The sequence below is a fragment of the Leptonychotes weddellii genome, chromosome 5, assembly GCF_054177405.1.
Source record: "Leptonychotes weddellii isolate Sample4059 chromosome 5, ASM5417740v2, whole genome shotgun sequence".
Lineage (NCBI taxonomy): Eukaryota > Metazoa > Chordata > Mammalia > Carnivora > Phocidae > Leptonychotes > Leptonychotes weddellii.
In genome coordinates, this window is record NC_138373.1 from 86,619,977 (window position 1) to 86,630,157 (window position 10,181).

Sequence of the window (10,181 nt, forward strand, 5' to 3'; positions counted from 1 at the left end):
CTCCAGGAAGGGAGAAGCAGTATGATTGTGGGGAACCATAAAGGACACGCAAAGGAGGTTGTATTTATTTTGGGGTCAGTTGCCAAAGCTGGGAGAGAGGAAGTGACACAGAGAAGAAATGTCACTGCCCTCATTGCAACCTTTTAATTCTGGACTCATCAACACTCAGATGACTTTGCTTAATATCTCCAAAATATCTATCTGTCTCTTCAAGATAATGAACCATGCCACAGTACTAAGTCTTGAAAGGATGTAAGTAAGAGCATGGGTTTGGGAGGCCAAAGTCTTGGATTCAAATCTTAGTTCTGCCAGTTACTAAAGAGTGATCTCAAGAAATTACTTAACAACCCTAAGTCATAGTTTCCTCACCTCTAAAATTAGGTAGTCTTCATATTAACTCATGGGGTACTGTGAAGTTTAAATGCCACATGTGTAAAGTACTTAGCAGAGACCACCGAAACAGCTCATGGGACACTATGACTACTCTTCATTGCTCCATCCCATCTCCCCAGTTCCTTAAATTCCTTATTTTCTTGGCCTCCAACTTTTAATACTGTTTCCTGTTCTCCCATATGTTCAACAATCTGACTGGGCTCCCTTCTCTATTATCAGGGACATCTCAAGAAAGGTTGATCCACTCAAAGTACTTCTGCCTGGAAAGAGTATAGTAAAGGAACCATTTACAGAGGTATGCACTGGGTTAAGAAACCAAAGATGGTGGAGCACCACTGAGTGGGAAATCATGATAAGCTTTAGGTTTAAAATGCAAGAGGAACAGAGGTGTCACTAGAGTCAGGTGGTAGCTAGAGCTGTGGCCAAGAGGAAAGCAACCACCCTAGAACAGCAGTAAGGCAGGGAGGGAGTAGCGTGTGTGCAAGGGAATAATCGAGCTTCTTTCTCTTCCTTCCTGCCAATCTCTTGCCAGTGACTCCCACTGGCTGAACCCAATTGGAAGCAGAATAATAACAGAGCCAGGTGATGGATGCAGTCAAGAGGCCCATTTTCTGGGGGCAAAAGCAGGGCAGAGAAGGACAGGGAACAGATGGTAGAGTGGGGCTGGGGCAAAACGTTCTGTTGTTTTTTGCACAAGTGGTAGAAGAATGGGAAGGAACTGAAACATCCCAAGGGAAAAGTCTCACTGCCCCCATGATAGGTGAAGGAAATGAAACTCAGAGAGGTAGTGAATTGCCAAGTTTTCCAGCTAGAAAAAGGAACCAGATTCAGAACTTTAAATGGTGCCTCAGGCTATGCTGTTTCCCACTACACTGTGTAGCTCCGCTCAGAGTGATGGCTGAAATTATCTTGGTCTCACCAAAGCAACTTCTGTCCAGAGATAAACCAAGGGTAGGAAATTATATCTTGTTTTTTTGCCCCTCCTTTAGCTCCCTACTCACTTGGTCTAAATCCATTCATTGTGGTTTTCCAATTACCTTTCAGAGACAGTTTCTCAAAGATTAATTTTGAAAGTTGACAATAACCAAACTGGATTCCCTCCTTTTTAGGGAGAGGGAAGGTTATATCTAAAATATGAAGGCATCTGAAAGAGATTCAGAGAGAGAGAGAAGGAAGGGAGGGAGGCAAGGAGGGAGGAGAGAGAGGAAAGGGGAGAGAGGGGAGAGGAACAGAGAAAGGGAGAGGTAAGGGTAGAAGCTTTGCAAAAAAAAAAAACAGTCTGAGGAGCATTATTTGTAATAGCTAAAAACTGGAGACTAACCAAATGTCTATCAACAACAGCAGAATGAAAAAACAAATTGTGGAATATCCATGTGATGGAATATTATACAGGAAGAGAACTAAAACTGCAAACAACAGAAGGAATGAAACTCCTAGATCTCGTATCAAGAAGGAGCCAGATTCCATTCGTAAGATTTCAAAAGCAGGTGAAATAAACTGCAGGGTTAGAGGATGGGATAGTGGTTATTTAGGGTCTAGGAAATGACTGGAAAGGGGTTTCTGTGTTGTTAATAATTTTCTGATTTTTGTCTATTTATTTTTGTTTGTTTAAGCTGGGTGGTGGTTGTACAAGTATGTTCATTTTGTGAACACATTGTGTGTTCACAATGTGTTCAGATGCCTGCCGCCTATGATTTATGCCCTTTTACAGGCACAGACACACAAGTTCAGGTAACTAGTTGCAGTAGTCAGTTTGCTGTAGTAAAAAATCAATCTCCCCAAATCTCTGTGGCTTACAATACAATTATCTCTTTGTAGTCTGCAGAATTCTAAGAAGGCCCAGATGGTGTCTATCCCTTGGTGTTACTTGTGTGATTATGTTATGTTACATGGCAAAGGGATTTTGCCAATGTAATTATGTTTATTAATCAGTTGACTTTAAGATAAGGAGATTATCTGGGTGAACCTAACCCGATCACATGCATCCTTTAAAAACAGACAGTTATCTCCAACTGCTGGTCTGAGATTTGCAAGGAAGGAGAGTCAATGTGCCAACGCTGGCTTGAATATGGAAGAGCCACAGTGAAAAGATCCAAGAAAAGCCACTAAGAACTGAGAGCAACCCCTAGCCAACAGCCAACAAGAAAATGGGTCTTTAGTCCTACAACCACAAGAAAAGAAATTCTACCAATGACCAGTGAGCTCAGAAGAGAACTCCAAATCTCAAATGAGAACAGCAGCTAACACTCTGATATCAGCCCACTGAGACCCTGATCAGGTTATCCAATAGGGTCGCCCATATATCTGACCTACAGAAACTGTGAGATAAATAAATTTGTAATTTTAAGCTGCCAAGTTTGTGGTAATTTATAATGCAGCATTAGAAAAATGAATGAATGCACACTTGTTCACATTTTGGCAGCTTTGTGTTGGCAGCTGCTGAGATTCTGCTCAGCTTTGCTCCACATGTCTTCACATTCTGGGACCCATACTGAAGGAGCTTTCCTATTTGGGACATTCATGTGACAGAGGGAAAAAAAGCAAGCGAACTGACAAAATACCATGATGGCTCTTAAAGGATATAGTGTTTATCACATCTGTTCATACTTCAGTGGCCAAACCAGGTCACACAACCTTGCCCAAAGGCAATGGAGCAGGATGTATAATCTTATAGAAAAAGAGAGATTGAGTAATTTCAAAAAATAATATAATATAATCCCCCACCATGGAACGTTGTAACTCTGGTCTAACAGGATAAAGCAAAGTCTTTGGGGTCAGAAAAACTTGAGTATGAATTTTGGTACCACCACCTTACTGGCTATGTGACCACAAAGAAATTAGGAAATTTCTCTGAGCCTTAGTCTCTTAAATGGCAAATACATGCCTTAGAGAATTGGTGTAAATGTACCAGTATAATGCCTGATAGATATTCTAATATATGTTGATAAATATTAGCTTCAGCCTCTTGTCTCAAGGATTAACAGAATGTAATTCTTCCAAAGGGAAAAGTCAGGGAATGAAAGCCACATCTAAACATACTTCCTTTTCTTCATTTTCCTAATAAAACTAATGTAGAGTCTCAGTTGCATAATTCCTTCATACACTATATCTCTTTGAACATTGTAGTAATAAATCACTGACAGTAAAGGGGATATATTATTAGTCTTCTGAATGGGATTGTTAAATACGATCAATATCAGAGGTGGGATTACTCTATAATTACATTTCTAAATTGATGATTCACTTTAACATCTATTTCTGGTTTGTGAAAATTTTGTCATAAAGCCATAGTTATTGCAGCTGAAAAACTGGCCAAATCAAACAGTGAATAATACTTTGTCCTCAGACTGTTTGGACTTTCTTTTTGACTGCCCTGATGGTTTTAAACACTATTTCATGTTTCCAGTTCGCAAATATTTGTCACTTTTAAAGTAGCTATTATTAGTTGTTATTGTTTAAGCCTCAATCCACTATTTAGGGTTTTAATTTTGTTCTTATTACACAAAAAATAACCATATTTCTCTCTCTCTCCGCCCCCTCTTTCACACACACACAGTGAAGTCAGTACACTTTCATCAGAAGAAGGCAAAAGCCAAGTCACTCCAAACAAAACAAAACAAAACAACTTATGAGCTGAAGATAACTGTAGTCAACATTGTGGAATGTATTCTTCCAGTTTTTTCCCTGAATAGTTAGATAGATAGATAGATAGATAGATAGATAGATAGATAGATAGCATGTGTCTGCATTTCTGTATATTTACATTTCTTTCACAAAAATGGGGTGATACATTCTATTTTATAACCTGCTTTTTCATGTAGTTATATACATATATACTGTTTTAATGGTTTCATTTAATAATTCTATGTATATTTTTCAATCAGTACCTTATTATTGGATATTTAGGTTACTTATCAATTTTCTATTATCCAGCCTCATAAACAGAGCTTCTGCTAGCCCATACATATGAACTAGAGAAAGCCAGGGTTTAGGGCTTGCTGACTAAAGTGCCTGCTGGATTTTGGCCCTATTCACCCTGACTTACCCCTTTGATCAGATCCCATATATGGTAGCTTTGCTCTTAAATATCCAAATATACTGGAAATGTTAAAGAACAATAAACATAGAATCTCTGTCAGAATGGATGAGCCTTTGTTGAAGTCTCCACCCATTTTGTATTATCAAGAGTTGCCAGATGGTATGTAAAAGTATTTGTGTTTTAGTTTATAAACTGCCCTTTCCATGATTTGTCTTTATTGACTGGTTAATTTCTCTGTGAAATCAAAATTGATTAAAGTGCTATAGACTTTACAGTACATAGATACACATAGTGCCCTGTCTCCAGTGTGTCACAAAGGTGCCCCCTGATTAAGGCACTCAGGTGCTATCTTTTTTTTTTTTTCCACAACAAAAATTGAAAAAGGCAACCTTGTGTTCTGAGTCTTTTTTTGCTTCAGACCAAGAAAATAATTGCCCATAGAGTCCCCAAAAGAATGGCCAACAGTGACTCTGGAAAGCCCTGAATGAAGCCATTGTTATAGAAATATTACTGCCTTTATGGGAGAAACAATCACATATCTATCTATCTATCTATCTATCTATCTATCTATCTATCTATCTATCTATCTATCTATCTATTTATCTATCTATAACCTATCTATCTATCATCTACCTATCTATTTCAAACATATAAGGAATTCAGCGGAAGTTTCCATCTGCCTCTGTTAAGAACTCGCTTTAGAGACACTGCAAGGCCAGTTACCTAGGAGCTGGTGGACACTGACCTCTAACCTGGGCCCCTGAGCCCAGGCTTCTGTGGTCTCCTCCTGGGCTCCAATTTGGCTTCTGATGAATGTGCTTTTGTTGGTCTCTTCAGAGAGGAGCTGTTAAAGGAAAGGGAAGATTATTTGCAAGTGGGTAGGAAAATGTTCCAACAAAAGAATGAAATGAAGTAATTAGCTTCCTTCTATATATGAGCACCAGCATTGTTGCCAAATCCTTAGACTGTAGTGAGTGAAGAAATAATGACATTGCTGATGCAAGGCAGAGTCCCCTGCAGTCACTGACCCAATCATGGGTAAAGCCACCCTCCTCTTTACCCCAGGGGAGGATGGGAAGTAGAGGTGGCTGCAAATTTATCCTAGGATATTTCTCATCTTATTAAAACCTTTTAAAATGGGAACCACTGCCTGAATGGGAGGACTATGTAATATAACAAGCCCTAAGGGAACTAAAGGTTTTTAGGATGATATGCCCCTTCAAGAAGCTGAGAGATCTGTGGGGTGGTGTTAGCTGATTGTTCACTTTTGCTACATGTGAAAGGTCTTGCCATGGCCTAGAATAAAGCTCAAGAGAAACCTTACCACCACCCTCTTCTGGTGAGCCTAAGGTCTGACAGGAATCTCAAAGCTATGAGGAAAGGCTTCTTAAACTTGATCTGTGTTGTATTATTTTAGAAAATGAGGGAAGATCATGGGTTGTCTATTTCTCATAGACAATTTGACACTGTGGACTACTGGAAAATATGAACAGAAAAATGGACAATTGGAAGGATTACAGCAGAAGGATAAAAAGAGAAATATCTGGGCCTGACCCTAGTTAGCTACAAGTTAGCTGATAGCTTTGTTGAAGAGATGTATGACATGGCTGCTATATGCAATGAGGTGTCTTCACTTTCACCCTGAGGAGAGACTTGAAGAAAGGAAGCTGGTGGGTTTTTTGAAGGCGTGGAAGTGCATCTGCGATAATGGATGCCACCAGTGATGGAAAATAATAGGTAACTTCCAGGAGTACCATAAGAACCAACCAAAGGGTTTTTAAAGAACAGAGGTAGTTGGATGTGAAAGACAAGAGTTAAGAAGAGTGAGAAGGAAAAAGAAAAAGCAGAAAAGATAAGAACTTTACATTTTGAGGTCTTTCTTAAACTCCCTGCTTCTTTCCTTTCTACTTCTCTGTCTCAGGTCTAACCCTCCAAATAACACTGTCACTAGGAAGCCTTCTCTTTCCAGGCTGAGTGAGATGTCTTCGTCTGGGTCCTTGGACTCCCAATGTCCACCCCTCATCACAAAGGCCTGCAATGGCCTAAATTTGCTTGTCTGTCTATCCAGTAGACTCTGAACCTCATGAGTTCAGTACAACATACCCACTTTGCTCCCTACTGTGGTCTTAGAACCGAGAGCAATGCCTGGTGCACAGTGAGTGTTCAAAAGTATGTTGAATGAATAAATTGCAGAGAGAGGGTGCAGAAGCCATAAGCAGAGAGAATAGCCTGATCAGAGAGAGGCAGATTCATGGGATGGCCAAGGTCCACAGGTAGAGAATTGATACAGTTTGGGAATTTAAAGAAGCACCACAGAGTGTGAAAGAGTGGCAAAGATGGGGCTTGAGGGGAAAATGGGTTGATCACAAAGAGCCCTCAAGCCATGTGAAAGAGATTAGAATTAATGCTGAGGGTAGCATGGGGACATTGACAGGAAAGTTGGGAAATGATGTGATTAAATGTATATGTTTAGAAAGAGGAAGCTTACTGCAGCCTAGAAAACTGATTGGAGAGGGGCCAGCATGGAGGAAGGGAGCTCATTTAGAAGACAGTTGAAGATATCTATGACAGATATCATCTTGAGTTGAACCATGTAGTGCAGAAGGGATAGAGAAAGTGGATGGATATATGAAATATTTCAAAAGTAGAGTTGACAAAGTTTTGATACTGACTGGAGAATAAGGAATAAAAAAGTTAAGATTGATAGCTATATTTTAAGATTGATGGTTTGAGCAAATAGATACTGAATGGTACCATTCACTAAGATAAGCAAATAAGAGGAGTATTTTTGCCTTTTTGTAAAATCAGCCTTGGCAGGTTAAAGTCAACGTGCCTATGCAATATTGAAGAGGACACATCTGGACATAGTTAAATATGCACATCTTGAGAGCTCAGGTAAATAAGAGAGCTGGATACACAGAACTGGTGATCATGGACAGAGGTGGTAATTAAAGCCAGGGAAATTGATGAGATTGCTTAGAGGAATGTGTAGAGGGAGGAGACAAGAGGATTCGGGACTCTGAAGAATGGGCCCATTTTTTTTAAAAGGGCAGAAGAAAGAAGCCTAAAAAGAATAGTACAACAAAGCAGTCTGAAAGATAGAGAGGTGTCACAGAAGCAGAGGGGAGAATTCATTTCAGGTAGAAAGAGTGGTCTAAATATCAAAGTCTATAAGAAGTTAGGTTGACAACTGAGACAATGTCAATTAAATTTAGCACCAAGGCAGTAATTTGTTACTTTGATAATAGCTTCAGTAAAAGTTTGGGGACAGAAGCCATACTACACTGGGTTGAAAAGGGAACAGGAGATAACAGTGTGAATACAGTGAGTATGGACAAATATTTCAAGAAGTTTGACTGTAAAGGGGCAAGTACTCCTATAGTTTTCAAAGCCCTTAAAAATTCAATCTTTATGGGAAGAAATAATTGGCAATTAGTTGTGGCCTAAGGAAGATCACAGAACAAAACAGACCCTCAAGAGCTGTGGATAACTCCAAAACCTTGGAGGTGGTGGTCTCAGAAGGCAGGGGAAAGTGGGTTTGCTGGGAAAATTCCATTTTAAACTCTGATATGATGGATGGTGTTTTGCTGAGTGAAAATACACAAAAGCAATTAGAAAGAGGAGTGGAATTGACTGAGGTGTTCTGTTTGAGATGAACATTTTAGGAGTTCAATGCAGTAGTAGCAGCTAAGACAGTCCACAGGTATAAGACTTCCAGGGGAAAAAAATGTGAGTGAGAGAAACAGACAACTAAGGATAATAATGACATAATAATCCACTGATATTTGTCACCTAGGAACTAGGTACTCTCCCTGATTGGACAACTGGATAAGGACAGTCAAGTTATCATGTTTATGCAGACTTTTAAACTTTTACTAAATTATCAAGTATAGACACCTTTAAACTTTTGATTATTAAAGACAAGTTAACGCCTCCATCCACAGGCTATGTATTAGCACAATACTCTTGACTTTACAACTTAAAATTCACTCAGTAAAATTTATTCAGATACCTTTAGCATCTTCTGTATTACATAATTTCTATGAACAATATGTTTCCCAATAGAAACTACTATTTTCAATAATGAGTAAAATTATGAGAGATACAAATATAGAGTTCAGGCTCTCTCTGAATGAATGCTAAATGGTGTCATGTGTTTGAGCAACAGCCAGAATGTGGGTGATTGACAGAGAATACGGAGTGCTCTGTTAGGAAGTGGAAGCTAAAAAGGTGGTGGAAGTCAGATCATGGCAGGTCTTCAATATTCTGCTAAGTACTTTTAGCTTCATTCTGCAGGCAAGGGAAAATCACTGAGTGATTGTGGGCAGAGGAGAGAGGCTTAGATCTGAGTTTTAAGAAGGAAATTCTGGTAATTAGTAGGCTCTTAAAAGATATTTGTTGACTGAATGGAGAAATCAGACTGAACACTGGGGGTCAGAGGAAAGGTACTATTACTGCTTGGAAGACGATGGGAGATAACGTGGAAGGTCTCTCATTCAGGGAAATCAGGGACCCAATTTGGTCAGTCATTTGCAAAACTTATCAAATCAGAGAACAACAGGTGCGCCTGGGTGGCTCAGTCATTAAGCGTCTGCCTTCGGCTTAGGTCATGATCCCAGGGTCCTGGAATCGAGCCCTGCATCAGGCTCTCTGCTCGGCAGGAAGCCTGCTTTTCCCTCTCCCACTCCCCCTGCTTGTGTTCCCTCTTTCACTGTGTTTCTCTCTGTCAAATAAATAAAATCTTTAAAAAAAAATAAAAAAAAATCAGAGAACAACAAAAAAAAGATATTTACCTTGATTATTATATTTTAACTTAAGATGCATATGAGTACACTCATCCAGCAATTATATAATAGAGTGCTAAGGCGCCTTCTTTGAGTACAGGGCTGCTAATTGGAGTTTTGTATTATTTTTCTTGCATGAACCACACCGATGTTTCTGTTTCTGTTTCTTTAAATTGCAGCAAAAGGCAACTGGAGTGCAGAATCTTAAAGAAATTTTTATGAGAGTTTTCCCCAATCATTTTTGGTTCACCTTCTCCATACTTAAGTGGATTATAATATTTTCAGCCACTTACTCTCATCCTGTCTTTCCAAAGCATTCAACTCAGTTTTCATAGGGAGAGCTCTCTTTCATACTCATATCTCATTAGTTTACACTGTATTTAATTAAATATTGTGACGTAATAAAAAGTACAACTGCATTGCCTGGCTTGAGAACAAAATACAACTCTTTCTTGGTAAACATGCAACTAAACTGATGGGACTAGGAATGTTCAACGATCCAGGCAATCTCCTACTAGTTTCCAGTGATGAGTGTGTAAGAGGATTGAAGAGTGTTATTAATGACATGATTTGACTAATTGGGGATTGGCTAGCAGAGCTTCTACTGTGATGATCTGAACTGGGGCTACAGCAGTGGAAAAAGAGTGGAGAACGTATTGAAAAGTCATCAAGATGCTCACTACCTTTGGAAATAAAGAAGCTTGAGTTCAAATACTGACTTTATCACTGAGCTCTAAACATCCAAGTTTCTGTTTTCTTATGTGTAAAATAAGAATGATGCAGAATATGGTGAAAGATTGGGAAAATGCACTAATGTACTTAGCAATGTGCCTGACAAATGTAAATTAATATGATATTAAGTCAATAGAATTTGATGTTGAATTCAGGAAAGTAAAGAGTCAAAGATGACTCCTTATCGTCTAACTTGGCTGAATAAAAGATAATAATACCACTAACTGAAATAA

The 10,181-nt window shown here is 39.0% G+C and overlaps 1 protein-coding gene across 1 annotated transcript in view; it reads right to left on the reverse strand.

The window, feature by feature from the left end:
* Window positions 1–5,267, reverse strand: part of LMNTD1 (lamin tail domain containing 1) — a 147,116-nt gene extending 141,849 nt beyond the window's left edge. The window contains exon 1 of the mRNA XM_081819060.1: window positions 5,178–5,267. The gene's annotated coding sequence lies outside the window, so the exon portion shown is untranslated. The remainder of the gene's footprint in view (window positions 1–5,177) is intronic.
* Window positions 5,268–10,181: the final 4,914 nt, after the last annotated feature.